The sequence below is a fragment of the Ranitomeya variabilis genome, chromosome 2 (assembly GCF_051348905.1).
Source record: "Ranitomeya variabilis isolate aRanVar5 chromosome 2, aRanVar5.hap1, whole genome shotgun sequence".
Classification (NCBI taxonomy): Eukaryota; Metazoa; Chordata; class Amphibia; order Anura; family Dendrobatidae; genus Ranitomeya; species Ranitomeya variabilis.
In genome coordinates, this window is record NC_135233.1 from 407,371,702 (window position 1) to 407,385,560 (window position 13,859).

Genomic DNA, 13,859 nt, shown 5'->3' on the forward strand with positions numbered 1-13,859 from the left:
TTTTTAATCTTTAAAGACTCCATAATAACAGGGTCTGTACCACAGGACTGGCATATAGCAAATGTGGTTCCAATATTCAAAAAGGGGACAAAAACTGAACTCGGAAATTATAGGCCAGTAAGCTTAACCTCTACTGTGGGTAAAATCCTGGAGGGTTTTCTAAGGGATGCTATGCTGGAGTATCTGAGGAGGAATAACCTCATCATGACCCAATATCAGCATGGGTTTACTAGGGACCATTCCTGTCAGACTAATTTGATCAGCTTCTATGAAGAGGTAAGTTCCCGACTGGACCAAGGGAACCCAGTGGACGTAGTGTATATGGACTTTTCAAAAGCTTTTGATATGGTGCCACACAAAAGGTTGATACATAAAATGAGAATATTGGGGATAGGGGAAAATATGTGTAAGTGGGTTAAGAGCTGGCTCAGGGATAGGAAACAAAGGGTGGTTATTAATGGAGCGCACTCAGACTGGGTCACGGTTAGCAGTGGGGTACCACAGGGGTCAGTATTGGGCCCTCTTCTTTTTAAAATATTTATTAATGACCTTGTAGAGGGCATACAGAGCAGAATTTCAATATTTGCAGATGACACTAAACTCTGCAGGGTAATCAATACAGAGGAGGACAATTTTATTTTACAGGATGATTTATGTAAACTAGAAGCTTGGGCTGATAAATGGCAAATGAGCTTTAATGGGGATAAATGTAAGGTCATGCACTTGGGTAGAAGTAATAAAATGTATAACTATGTGTTTAATTCTAAAACTCTGGGAAAAACCGTTAATGAAAAAGACCTGGGAGTATGGGTGGATGACAAACTCATATTCAGTGGCCAGTGTCAGGCAGCTGCTGCAAAGGCAAACAAAATAATGGGATGCATTAAAAGAGGCATAGATGCTCATGAGGAGAACATAATTTTACCTCTATACAAGTCACTAGTGCGACCACAGTTAGAATACTGTGTACAGTTCTGGTCTCCGGTGTATAAGAAAGACATAGCTGAACTGGAGCGGGTGCAGAGAAGAGCGACCGAGGTTATTAGAGGACTGGGGGGGGGTCTGCAATACCAAGATAGGTTATTACACTTGGGGCTATTTAGTTGGAAAAACGAAGGCTAAGCGGTGATCTTATGTTAATGTATAAATATATGAGGGGACAGTACAAAGACCTTTCTGATGATCTTTTTACTCATAGACCTGAGACAGGGACAAGGGGGCATCCTCTACGTCTGGAGGAAAAAAGGTTTAAGCATAATAACAGACGCGGATTCTTTACTGTAAGAGCAGTGAGACTATGGAACTCTCTGCCGTATGATGTTGTAATGAGTGATTCATTACCTAAATTTAAGAGGGGACTGGATGCCTTTCTGGAAATGAAGGATTTTAGTAAATTTCCAGGTTTGTAGAAAGTTGTCGACAAGCAAAATAATTGCTTCCCTTGCAGAAAAAATATAAAGTCAGTGCTCCCAAACCCAGGACCTGCCAGGCGGCCATCCCCAGCTGCTCCCTCCTGGTGTCAGAGTCACAGTTTATTTTTTTATTTAATTGGTTTCATCCAGATTTAACCCTTTGCTTAGACCATTTGATTTATGCCTTCCCCATAAACTCCTATGAATAAACCAATGAGAATATAATGTGACCTTTTCTCTGTACCCGATCACTAAGTGACTTGTGTCAGTGTAGAGGAGATTCATGGGTTAATTATCATTCATGATGGCTGCACCTATTCTACCGCACTTGTCCTAACAAACTATGCTCCGCTGCGTCTTACTGAAACTTCTGCAAACTTTCAGAAAATTCTTCCCTGCTGTAGAATAAGAAATCCAATATTATATCATGAAGCCAATATAAAATGTGCAGCGAAGATAATTAGGAAACTAGTACAAGTATTAATATTAATGCCACGAGGTAGGAAATCAATGTGAGAGCTGTGGGGGTCTGCCCGCCGGGACTCCCAACTCTACTCTCATCCAGACACTGTGCATTGCAGGGGGCTGAGATGTAGGGCCGAGGTCTCACATACTGGCCTGCATAGTAAGAGATCCCATTACATTCTATGGATTATGATAATTCAGGACAAGGAGATCGTAACGTCCTGAAACTGCGGCCTTCCAGAGACTAGACAAGGAATGTTGGAGACCACATTGAGCAGCAGAAGGTTAAGTCTACGCTTGTTGGATGAAATCTGAGTGTTGTAAGGTCCAACAGGGACTCCCACAGATCTATTCCTGGAGGGGGTGTATAATGCATCTATATTGTTCTGTATCATGCTGGATTGCTTATTCTGAATGCATCTTTTCATGGTCTTGTATGAAGCTGTTGATGATATGTATGTTTTTTCTGTTTTTGTGTTTTACTCATGGATTCACAGTCCTTTGTGGCAAGCCATATGGTTCACAGACACTTAGAGCAAACAAGGAGAGATGGAGCTATGTAAACCCAAGGCATTTGGAGCCCTTAGATTAATTAATGTAAGAATGGACAAATCTATGCAAAACCTCCGAGTTAGTGCAGGGTCTGGGACTCAAAGGTCTTGGTCAGAGACAATGGTTGCTGTGGTGAAAGGCAGTGGACTTAGGAAACCACGTGTGATCACCGACCACACAATAGGTGGGCTACACCTGCTGTATACTAAGCCAGGCTCCTGTCCCAGAAACAAAGCACTGAGTAACAACCAACCACTCTGAAGATGGTAGAAACTACGGGGATCCATCCTGCCCGGTGCTTGTGGGCCAAGTACATGGTGCCATAAGGAGCCAAAGCTATCTTGATGGACATGAAACATTTGAATAGCAATTGAGAGCGATGAACGGATTGAATGAATGCTTAACGATTTCGGGTCAAATTTTTAGGAACCCGGCAAATTTAGACAATTGGATTTGCTTAAATTGCAAAAAATGGCAGCTGTCGTTTTACACACTGCCGAACATTGGATCAGCCATGGCAGGCTGATGTGATCTCAGGGTGTAGCCGGACAGTCTACCTTATTATGCCCATAGCTATCACATCACAAGGCATACATATAAGGCAGGACTATTACACTCTGTATATAAGCCGAGGCAGTGAATGCAGCAGCCACTTTATGGTGAATCTGGAAAGTGAGAGGACGTCACAGCTCGGCCAGAGAGAGAGACACAACTATAAAACATTGAAAAAACATGACAGATAGTGTTTGACAGCACAGCAGTGAAGAACGGTTTCCATCTGTTTACCCATAGCCAGAAATGGTGAGGTCCCGTTAACATTACTAAAAAAAAAGAAACAACGACTCAGGTCCAGAAACCATAATCACAAATCGATCCTGCCAGGATCACCCAGAACCAATTGGGAGAGTACCCTGAGATACTTCCTATTATAGATAACAACCTCACAAAATGAAGTATAAACAAGCTCATAAAAAATAAAGTTTTATTGAATTTAACACTAAACATACAACAAAATCCATATATAAATAAATAGTAATATGCTACAGAGTGCTTTAAATATTGGGTACAGGTGCACCAAAAGAACACGCTAGGTGTCACATAATAGCAAGAAGGGGAAGAAGGGTACAGTCACATGAAGACTGAATCCTAGTAGTCACTAATTTTAGTTCATCTGACTGTTCATATCATTACAGGGATCCACCACTGCACTATGTTGCCAAAAGAAAAAAGAGAGCCAATTCAACGGTCCAGTGACCCCAAGTTTCACAAGTGCAGAGAGGACAGTTAATCCCATATTAAAATCTTACCCTTCGCCTTCTCCATAATGCCAACACACGCCCCTACGCGCGTTTCGCCCACTGCTTCGTCTGGGGGCCCGCATGGTCAAGTGCTGTGCTTCGTCCCATGCGAGTCCTGTAACATCACATAATACATTCACTTCCCCTAAATGTCTGTGCAATGACACCACAGAAAGCATATCATGTCCCCAAGGAAATCTCAGCATTGTTCCCTTCCCGGTATACATAATGTAAAAGGAATATTATTCTTCTGGAACTAAGAATCCCTGTGGAAAGTGAGGAATGTGCCCAACCGGCCCCCAGCGGACAAAGCTCAGGAAGCGTCTCCCCGGTTCTGCATTTTATAGGGTTAATAAGAATATGACATTAGTACCCATTCCCCTTTGCCTATGGTCATAGTTAACACACTGTAAAACTTCTGATACTTAGACTTTAGGAAGAAAAAGTCATTATCGCGGAGCTCAGTGGATACATTAGGAGGAGGTTTTGTCTTTCTTGCAGTACACTCAATAATTAAGCACCCCCTGCTGTTGAGTAACGCCATTACCATAGTTATGGCCATGACATTTCAGCAACGGAGTCTCAGCCTCGGATGATGGACTTCAGATATAAATAGTTGGCCAGACAATTAGTGGTCGTTTTGCACCTCGTTAAAAATCAGTCACGAATCGGAGCGATGATTTGTCAAGCTCGCCAGATAATTCACAGTTTTTGGTTTTGATGTTTCTGAACTCCCAACAAAAGCAGTGTCAAATGGAAAAGAGATTTAAAAAAATATGCAATGAATTATCCAGAAACGAGAAATGAATGAACATTACAAGTTACGTAAGAGTTTTAAGGAAAAACAAAACTAATTTAAAAATGTTAGTATGGAAGGTGGTTGACATTGAAAATATCAAAAATCCTTGAGGTCCCTCATATCCCCCCTTCCTCTTATCTTTATCCTGAGGAGACAGGAGCTAGCACTCCATGCTGCCTTTATGTAAAATGGCAGTGCACCCAGAGATGTGAACCAGCTTAATTAACATACAAGGAGCCCTATTTATGCCCAGGTGGCTGAACAGGATGTGTATTGTCCATAGACCAAGAGACAGGAAAAGGTTATTAGGTTTTACACCCTTTAGAAAGAGCCATCGTCACTGCAGTTCCAATAAATCAGCAGACAGTACGCCTCCAGGAGAAAATAAAGAATATTGGAATTTCTATCCATCCAATATTAATGAGAAGTATATTGTTGGCAACAGGATAACTAGTCAAAAAGATACCTATTTTCTCATAATTATAACTCCCATCAAAAATCCATAGGGGCCATATAATCGACAGAAGCTCGGCCATGTTTGGTCTCTGAGCGTAGATAAAATCCCAATACAAAAGATGACACCAGTCCCAAACTTTTGTAATCACACTATGAGGAGTTATTGCACAAGTTGGGATATCCTAAAATCATATAGGGCTGAGACCAGCCCGCAACTGGGCCCATGTGAGGTCATCACCGGTGGTGTGTGGGTGGGATGCAGGGTCTGATAAAAGATCTATCCCAATTATCATCAGTGTTCGTGCAGAGAGCTACATATCGTGTATGCAGGGATCCCGCTTATTGACGGCCATATCGAAGCGCTCCCTTCGGCTAAACTGAATCATCTCTGCGATCGGTGTAGTAAGTCCTCCTGTTAATCCCTTTTATTTTATGTACCTGTTTATGCTGTATTGCTTTGTCCCCCTTGTAAAATCTTTTGCATATTTTTCATAAACACTGCCTCCCTTTGGTGGCAGCGAGTAGTCTGGGATTATCGTGAACTTACCGTTCACCGTATCAGAGTGTGTACACATAGTCCCTGTGTTGGAATCCGGAGGTGAAGATGCTCACCGTTCATTTTCTGATAGCCGACCTAGTGGTGAAAACAGGCTGCGGCCTTCTCTGTTGATCGTCAGCCTATTGTGTAATTGTCCGGACGATAGGGGGCAGCAGAGAGCTGAGCGCTCCAAAGATAACAGCGGGTGGTACTGGTGACCTTCTCAGCCTGTGATATCAGGGATTTGTGGGAGTAAGAAAGTCCTGACAAAGTAAAATCCTTGACCGGGGTAAAAAGTGATACAGAGTAAAAAGGGGATAAGTTACCTGGAACACAAGATCGGCACTTCAATGCTGTAACGGAACTGGATTAATTCATTCTGAAAAATATAAAGAAGAAGAGCTGGAATCCTCGAGCACTGAAGCCCGTTTGTCTACGCACCAAGAATATCCAGGACAGATAGGAGCTGCTGCAGAATTTCTCGGTATTTTATGCCAATTCCATGCAATACCTGACTGTGCCACAGTAAACATGACTGCTGAGTGGTGAGAGCACTCGAAAATAAAAAAAAATAAGAGAAGTAGTTGTAGAAGTTAAAGGAGGAGTAATAGTAACAAGAGGAGAAGAACTAATCAGAGTAATAGTAGCAGCAAGGGGAGGTGGAGCAGTCAGAGGAATAGTAACAGGAGGAGGTGGAGTAGTAATAGTCATAGTAACAAGAGGAGGTGGAGTAGTCAGAGAAATGGTAGTAGCAAGAGGAAGAGGACTAATCAGAGTAATAGTAACAAGAGGAGGTGGGGTAGTAATAGTAACAAGAGGAGGTGGAGCAGTCAGAGTAGCAGTAACAAGAGGAGGAGCAGAAATAGTAATAAGAGGAGGTGGAGTGGTCAGAGTAGTAGTAACAAGAGGAGGAGCAGTAATAGTAACAAGAGGAGGTGGAGCAGTCAGAGAAATAGAAACAGGAGGAAGTGGAGTAGTCAGAGAAATAGTAGCAGCAAGAGGAGGTGGAGTAGTCAGAGTAGTAGTAACAAGAGGAGGAGCAGTAATAGTAATAAGAGGAGGTGGAGTGGTCAGAGTAGTAGTAACAAGAAGAGGAGGAGTAGTCAGAGAAATAGTAACAAGAGGAGGAGTAGTCAGAGTAATAGTAGCAGCAAGAGGAGGTAGAGAAGTAATAGTAATAGTAACAGGAGGAGGTGGAGTAGTCAGAGAAATAGTAACAAGAGGAGGTGGAGTAGTTAGATAAATAGTAGCAGCAAGAGGAGGTGGATTGGTCAGAGTAGTAGTAACAAGAGGAGGTGGAGTAGTTATAGTAGTAACAAGATGAGGTGGAGTAGTAATAGTAATAAGAGGAGGAGGTGGAGTAGTCAGAGTAATAGTAGCAGCAAGAGGAGGTGGAGTAGTAATAGTAATTTAGAGGAGGAGGAGTAACAGTAGTGGTAAGAACATGGAGAGTAGTACTAGGATGTAGTAAGAGGAGGTGGAGCAGTAGTATGAGAAGTCTTGGTAGAGGTTTAGTTCTACAAGTATAAGGCCCCGGTCACACGCTCAGTATTCGGTCAGTATTTGTAGCCAGGAGTGGGTGATAAATACAGAAGTGGTGACGAGTTTCTATTATACTTTTCCTCTGATTGTTCCTCTCCTGGTTCTGGCTACAAATCCTGATGTAAAATACTGACCAGATACTGACCGTGTGAACGTGGCCTTAGGAGCAGTATTTTCCTTCCACGTTGGGTGGCAGTAAGTTCTTGCAGCAGTAATTATGTATCTTTTGCTCCCTGTAGAATTGGCATTAGTAACTCATTAGGTAAATAGATAATTCCGTCCTCTCTCTTCAGCCCCCTTCGCAGCGATCTGCCCCCAGGGATCCATCCTTGGGGGTCACAACTGCCTCCAGCTGCCCCCTTTCTACAGCCATTGTATCTTAGGCATAGTGAGGCGTGGACATTCCTGGGGGAGATGAAGTATCTGTGATTTTTCATCCTAAATTGTAAGGAGCTGGAAGCACAGAGCAATGGTGGCCGTTCACCAGGAGGCGGCAAATACTCAGAACTTCCTCATTAATATTGGGCCTCTCTGCAGACAATTCAGCCAATGGATAAACCGCGTCCGTATAAGAATATTAAAGGGGTGAATTTGACTTTTGAAACTCTAAAGTAATGTGTCAGGAAGGCGCGAGGCTCCTGACAGGTTCTGTTCTCTTCTTGCTAAAGGCTACATGAAAAATTGCTGTAGCAAACTGCTTAGGATCCAGCGCAGGTCTGTACTGCGCCCTGCACATCTTCTGGGCATTGCATGATTAACAGGATCACCGCTCACTGCGCGCCTTATGAAACAAGGGCATCTGTGATAAGTATAAGGAATAATGTTATCAGATTCAGTGACACGAATGGCCGGCGGCTTTATTTAAAGTGCAGGTGTAAAAAATAAAAAGGGATTTGTGCAGCACGGAGATTTATTTTATACTTAATAGTGAATGTGAAAAATAGTTTACTGAAGAAAACCAGAGAAAAACAGGAAATAATCCTCTTTATTGCTACGTTTAACTTCTTTACACAATGTATCCACAATCTCTTTTCAGATGGATGATTGTCATCAATAATCAATACATTTAAAGGGACATTCCACCCAAGAAAGGCATTCCTATTTCGGCAGGGAACATTCTCCTATCCTTAGAAGTGCGGCCGCAAGCTCACAACTATTCACACTACATATTGTGAGTCTACAAGAAAGACCAATCACTATGTACAAAGCCATCTACTAAGCACAGACATATGCTGGGAAATCGCCGCTGGCTCCAGTTCTTTCCTCACCGCTGACCCCTGCACTGACCATTAGCGGTCTCAGCAGGTTATCATTGGTCATCTTCTCAGGTGACACATGCTATCCCTCATCTATGAAGACCCTTCCACCAGGACAGGCCCCTTCATACATGGATATAAAACAGGACCCAAAGAGCTGGAAGATCTCACACTTATGAAGCAGGTAGCCCAGGATGAGCAACACAATAGATCTCTTCCATACTGGGTGAATGAACTATGAGGGCTTTCACTGCCGACAGTATTGGGGGCTTCACGTGTAAATGTTTGGGGTCCATATGGGCTTCTTGCATCAGATTTTATTATTTTTCTTCCATTTTTTAACACTTCTTGGTAAGAATATTCTTCCATTACGGATCATTTTTATCAAATGCGCTGATGCCAGGAAACTGGGTTTACCTACAAAATCTAACATTTTCTTTAGAGCAGATGGCAGCCAGAACTGCGGTAATTTCACTGAAAATAACTATTAAATTTTATAATTTTCTTTGCTCATAAAACTCCTATAATCATAGAGAAGCAGCTACTGTGGCCCATTAAAACGAATGGGCATTATGTCGAGTCAATCTTTCTGAGTGTGGATCCCGGGCGCAAGCGGCGGCCGCCATTGTTTAGTGTTTTATAATAGGCTGCGTGATCCAGGAATGATGTCCCCAACGCTTCACCGGCAGCACAAGAGGCTTCACCAACTCCGCTCTCACATCACACTGCACGAGGGGCTTCACCGACTCCGCTCACACATCACACTGTACGAGGGGCTTCACCGACTCTGCCCACCCATCACTCTGTACAGGGGCTTCACCGACTCCTCACACAACACACTGCACGAGGAGCTTCACCGACTCCGCTCACACATCACACTGTACAGGGGCTTCACCGACTCCTCTCACACAACACACTGCATGAGGGGCTTCACCAACTCCGCTCACACATCACACAGTACGAGGGTCTTCACCGACTCCTCTCACACATCACACTGCACGAAGGGCTTCACCGACTCTGCTCACACATCACACTGCACGAGGGGCTTCACCGACTCCGCTCACACATCATACTGCACGAGGGGCTTCGCCGACTCCACTCACACATCACACTGTACAAGGGGCTTCACCGACTCCGCTCACACTGCATGAGAGGCTTCACCAACTCCGCTCACACATCACACTGTACGAGGGGCTTCACCGACTCCGCTCACACATCACACTGTACAGGGGCTTCACCGACTTTGCTCACACATCACACTGCACGAGGGGCTTCACCGACTCCGATCACGCATCACACTGCATGAGGGGCTTCACCGACTCCGCTCACACATCACACTGCACGAGGGGCTTCACCGACTCAGCTCACACATCACACTGCACGAGGGGCTTCACTGACTCCTCTCACTCATCACACTCTACTGGAGACTTCACCAACTCTGTTCAGTAGCAAGAGCACCCTCATAACCAGTGACAGCCAGACCAACCCCAGACAATATGCTTTATTTGTGCCAACCATCACATGGCGGGAGGATGAGGTCATAATGGCCGCCATGTTGGTCAATGGTTTATTTACATAGAGGAGAGAACCAGGCTGCACGTGCTGCTGAAGCGCCAGGTCTGGAACTGCTGGGGCCGATCCTCCTGTTGCAGGGGGGATGGAAATTGAAAATGGAGGAGACCCATGACCTGCAGAAAGGGGCTGTGGTGAGTTAGGAGTATAAGGAGCCTTGCGTGGGAAAAGAGAAGATCTTCCTGCTGGAGGACTGAGAGAGAGGACCTGCACCGCGAGCAGCGATAGGCCGCACGGCAGTGATAAGGGTCAGGTGCAGTAAGGACCCGGAGAGCGTCCCGAGCAGGACAGTGTTGTGCAGAACTCTGATTGCAGAGCACGAGGAGTGGGAGATTGTGCTAAAAGGTTCCCGACTGCAGGAGCAGCGTAATGGACTAGGGGCTCACCGGGCAAAACCGGTGACCGCCCGCTGCTGCCAGAAGTAGGGCCATTTGTTAGGCGGGGAAGCCTGAAGACTCAGCACCGGCCTCAGCCGACAGCCAAACATCCATCGGACTCAGAGAGAAACAGACATCGAGTCACAAGAAGTGAAACTGATAGACTGCTACTCGGAATAGCTGTTCCCGTTTATCCCTCAGCCCTTTAACTGTCTTTCCCTTGTTTTCTCCCTGAAAGGAGACTATTCCCTTTAGATAAAGTGATTAATTGTTTAACCCTTGCTCTGTGCGTCTGTCACTGCATCCGTGTACTTGTGTTACATCTGCACATACTATGATGCGTTTATCACAGTCAAATCCCATAATGGCGACTATTCAGAGACCACGGTATCCGCTGCTCCTCAGGACGAGACTTCATAACTAATGGATACAATATATCTCTACCTAAAGTCAACATTAATGCTGAACTTCAGCAAATTATTACCTGTCGCATGGAGCAGGAGACTGGTAAAGACAATTAAACGGCAACATTGTTAATTTTGATGATAAAGTTTGTTGTATGGAGAATAGATGGGAAATATATGAAGAAGAGTTTATTTGTCTTTGCTGCAGTCGACATTTTACAGGGTGACGAATAGTAACAACTGATTCACATTATATGGCGCAGAGATGAACCCAGAATCCCACCCATCGGGCGCCGGCAGAGGCTGCTGCATCCAGCGTCACGCCCAGAGGATATCCACCCAAGAGGGAGCCTGTGCCTCAGAAACGAGAAGGTCTCAGAGCACCGGTCTCCATCACCTTCCTCAAATACAAAAAACACAAATTCCACCTACAGTCTTCCGGAACGGGTCATCTCTTGTGGTCACAGTGAAGAAGTAATCAATATTTTCTGTGATCTTCTCCCATATACTGCACTATGGGATGGGGATTCCAACCAAGAGACTTTCATCAGATGTGTGTGACGTTTGTGACGTGATGATGTGCAAGGCCTGTGACGTGATGTGCGACGTGTGCGCGGACTGTAACGTGTGCGGTCTGTGATGTCTGCGCGGACTGTAACATGTGTGCGGACTGTGACGTCTGTGCGGACTGTGACGTGTGCGAGGTCTGTGACGTGTGCGCGGACTGTGACATGTGCGAAGATCTGTGACGTGTGCGAAGACTGTGAGGTCTGTGATGTGTGCGAGGTCTGTGACGCGTGCGAGGTCTGTGACATGTCAAGTCTGTGATGTCTGCGACGTGTGTCAGGTCCGCGACGTCTGTGATGTATGTGACATTTGTCAGGTCTGTGACGTGTGTGCCAGGTCTGTGACGCATGCCATGTCTGACATGTGCTTGTCAGGTCTGTGACGCGCGCGAGGTCTGTGACGTGTGTCAGGTGTGCAAGGTCTGTGAAGTGTGCGAGGACTGGGATGTTTGTGACATCTGTCAGGTCTGTGACGTGTGTGTCAGGTCTGTGATGCGTGCCAGGTCTGTGACGCGTGCGAGGTCTGTGAGGTGTGCAAGGTCTGTGACGTGTGTCAGGTCTGTGACGTGTATCAGGTCTGTGATGTCTGCGACGTGTGTCAGGTCCTCGACGTCTTTCATGTGTGTGACATCTGTCAGGTCTGTGACGCGTGTGTCAGGTCTGTGACGTGTGCCAGGTCTGTGATGCGTGCGTGGACTGTGACGTCTGGGAGGTCTGTGACGCGTGCGTGGTCTGTGACGTGTGTGTCAGGACTGTGACATGTGCGAGGTCTGTGAGGCGTGCGTGGACTGTGACATCTGCGAGGTCTGTGACGCGTGCGTGGTCTATGAAGTGTGCCAGGTCTGTGACGTGTGTGTCAGGACTGTGACGTGTGCGAGGTCTGTGACGTGTGTGCGAGGTCTGTGACGTGTGCGAGGTCTGTGACGTGTGTGCGAGGTCTGTGACGTGAGCCAGGTCTGTGATGTGAGCCAGGTCTGTGACGTGTCAGGTCTGTGACGTGTGTGTCAGGTCTGTGACGTGTGTGTCAGGTCTGTGACGTGTGTGTCAGGTCTGTGACGCGTGCGCGGACTGTGACGTCTGTGAGGTCTGTGACACGTGTCAGGTCTGTGACGCGTGCGTGGTCTGTGATGTGTGCCAGGTCTGTGACGTGTATGTCAGGACTGTGACGTGTGCGAGGTCTGTGACGTGTGCGAGGTCTGTGACGCGTGCGAGGTCTGTGACGAGTGCGAGGTCTGTGACGCGTGCGAGGTCTGTGACGTGTGTGTCAGGACTGTGATGTGTGTCAGGACTGTGACGTGAGCCAGGTCTGTGACATGTGTGTCAGGTCTGTGACATGTGTGTCAGGTCTCTGACGTGTGTGTCAGGTCTGTGACGTGTGCTTGTCAGGTCTGACGCGTGCCAGGTCTGTGACGTGTGCGAGGTCTGTGACGTGTGTGCAGCGCCCCAGAGTCCTGGTCGTTGCAGTACTGTGGCTCCGCCACTATGGGGAGCCATGGTGCGTCCGATGGCACTGAAGGAGTTCATCTGATCAGGTATCACAGACACCAATACATTTCACAGCCGGGCCTCCGGGGGGAGCTAAGGGTTCTATTCATTAGGCCACTCCCCACCATAGTGGGTAAACTGGGGGTCAGGCAGGAAGTTAGATGAGAAAGCTGACTGGATTGAACGAAGCAACACCTTGTGGCAGAGGGTGTTGTGGAGGAAGAGACAGTAGGGTCTCTGCCAGGGGTGGGATCCTGGCAGAGGCTTGGCATTGGAAAGAACGTAACGGGTCCGCGCCAGTTCCGGGAAGCGGCGGGATCCAAGAAAGGACTAGAAGCGAGATAGATTGTGCTGAGTGAGAAACGAGATCAAGCAATAGGAGAATTCCAGTAGGGGTCATGCTGTAAGACCGAAGCAACACCCTACTGAGGCGCACTACCGGTGGCCGGAACGCCGAGGGAGTATTATAACATTCAGCTTCAAGCAATACTCTAAACAGCGGCAGGACAGTCAGTTTTAGGCGGGCTGTCTAACACATATCACCTATGAAGTCTTGGGAGGCAATTGCGGGAGAGGGGCGTCTCTAGGGTCCCGGAAGAACTCCAGGCCTACCCGACAAACGGGTGCCGTTCTAACCGTAACATCAGGGAGGGACGGACGATTAGAAGAACATCATTTAATCGAGTTGTGAGGGAACTTAAGAAACAGACACAACAGTTGTGGGGTACTTTCCGTGAGCACAGCAGGGGAGGACTACAACACATAGCGCTAAGAAGGAAGGCACCGATTTCCACCTGTGAAGTGAACTCTGGAGGTGTCATTGGACCGGTCGGACTTGCGCAGCCTGGTGAACCGTATTCTGGACTGAGGACCCAGAGATCTCCAGTAAAGAGGTAAAGAGACTGCAACCTGGTGTCCTCGTTATTTACCGCGACCTGCACCCCACAACTGCACCGTTACAACACTACTTATTGCACCGGACGTCCCCCACTGACAGACAGGGCCACGGACCGGGTCTAGCCACCGTGACAACCCCAGGACTGAGATCTCAGAGGCCCGGCTCCGGGTACCCCTCGGCCCTGCGGCGGTGTGGGGGCGCTCCAAAACTTGGCGTCACGAACAGGATCTACTTAAGCC